This window comes from Dermacentor silvarum, chromosome 3 (assembly GCF_013339745.2).
Source record: "Dermacentor silvarum isolate Dsil-2018 chromosome 3, BIME_Dsil_1.4, whole genome shotgun sequence".
Classification (NCBI taxonomy): Eukaryota; Metazoa; Arthropoda; class Arachnida; order Ixodida; family Ixodidae; genus Dermacentor; species Dermacentor silvarum.
This window is the reverse complement of record NC_051156.1, coordinates 118,506,545-118,508,428: the sequence shown is the minus strand read 5'-3', so window position 1 is coordinate 118,508,428 and position 1,884 is coordinate 118,506,545. Positions and strand designations below refer to the sequence as shown.

Here is a 1,884-nt window from a genome sequence, read left to right as displayed (position 1 = left end):
AAAGGCGCTTTCGCGTGACAGCCGATAACACTCCATTGAGAAACGTACTTTCAGTATACTGTAAGCCCTCACTATTTTTTTAAATGACCGTGCAGGGTACAGCGCTGTACACATTAGTTGACACTACAAACTCCGGAAGTTTGTTGCTAAGAACAATTTGCGTAAATGTGCGTAAAAAGGGCCACTTTGATCTCGCATAAAAAAAATCTCGACACTATTGTTTCAAGAACAGATGAGCTAAACCGAGACCAACTTTTTATTACACTGTAAAATGAGTTTGTCGGCTTGTGCGCTCCCACACTGATCCCCAAACAAAAATGCTAAATCCCGGTGCAATTTCTGCACATGGATTCTAGACATAAACAGAAACTGGAGATCATACCACACTTTCCAAACAATGAACCCGTTTGTAAACATGGAAATTCTTTGCCACCCCTACTTCAAGTTTTCACGCGTACATCTTCACAGACCTCACTTAATGTATTAGATGGTGTCCTTTTAATGCTGCATAGGAACACCTAGATACCTTGCAGGTACGATGGACCAGTTCATATTTGCAAAATATTACGGCGTGGACTCCAACACCCATGCCATAGGCCGAGGCATTTGTCCCGCTTTACTGCACTTCCCGTCAACTTACAAAATGAACTACAACACGCATCGCTTCACTGAGGCTTTCTTTATCGTGGCAAAAGACGGTACGTCATCGGCATATGGAGCTTGCAGGCCACATGCGAGGAATGGATGAAGCAGTTAAACGAGAAATGTGAGTCTCTTGTTGCGCGTGGCTGGCGGCTGCGCGAGACAAAAAAAAAACGACGGCGCTTAAAGAAAAAGAAAAACTAAAAATAACGACTGAAGGCGCTGGAGCGCGCACAAAAAGAAACACCATGGCCTGCGCAGGGATCGAACCTACAACTTTCGCGTTATTAGCACGACGCCCTAACCGACTGAGCTAGCAGGCCTTTTTCTTTTTATTGCGATAGCAATTATATGGACACTTCAACCGGATTGTGCCGTCGCGTCTTCTGTCGTCGCCGTCGCCGTGAGGTTCCCTATAGATAAAATCTTCGCCGCGTGCCGCATGCCCGAGCGGAAGCGTGCGGGGACGCGCGTTATCACGGAGAGCGAACTCACTCAATCTCCCACGCACAAGCAAGGAAGCGGGAAGCCAGCGCCGGAGGGAGCGGGGGGGGGGGGGCGCACTTCCACTCTGCCAACAACCGCGCTCGTCGCTCGCTCGCACCGTCTCTTATCTCCACACGGCTCTGACCTTTATGCGCCGTGCATTCGCCGCTCAGTTTCCGTTGAAGCGATAGCCCGCACGTACCTTCGCCGCTGCGGCGTATCCGCTTGCTGCCAGAGTTTTGACGGTCGGTGTCTGCAGTCATTCAGTGTGATCTATTCATGTTTGTTTGTGCGCACTCAACACCACGTTTGTTCATTCAGTTAGTAATAGTCGGCCACATTTTCCAACGCATGCTACGCATGCAATGCTGCCCGTATCGGCAGTGCAGCGCTACAGGTGTGTCCCTTCGCACGCGCTGCCCACGGTAAGCGCTTCTCATCAACACCACCGTTTCACACGCGCCTTCTCGTGGTCATCGAGTCTCTCTTCATGTCGGTCTACTTACGCCGCAGCACACCTGCTTACTAATCAGCTCATGTTTACTACAATTCATATTGCTACCAAAGCCGCTCACCTACTTCGTATGACATTGCTGTGTCGCTATCGCATTCATTGCTTCGCCCTTAGGGCAAAACTGTGACATTTTTATTCCCGTCTTCGACGTTCAAACTCAAATTAGGTTACAAAGGTTAAAAAGTGCCAGCCACACTTTGCCTACACAGCCCTAAAATCGTTTCAGCGACACCAATTCATCA

General features: G+C 49.0%; 1 non-coding gene across 1 annotated transcript; it reads right to left on the bottom strand.

The window, feature by feature from the left end:
- Positions 1–891: 891 nt before the first annotated feature.
- Positions 892–965, bottom strand: Trnai-aau (transfer RNA isoleucine (anticodon AAU)). Its single transcript has one exon. It is a non-coding gene; the product is annotated as a tRNA-Ile (tRNA).
- Positions 966–1,884: the final 919 nt, after the last annotated feature.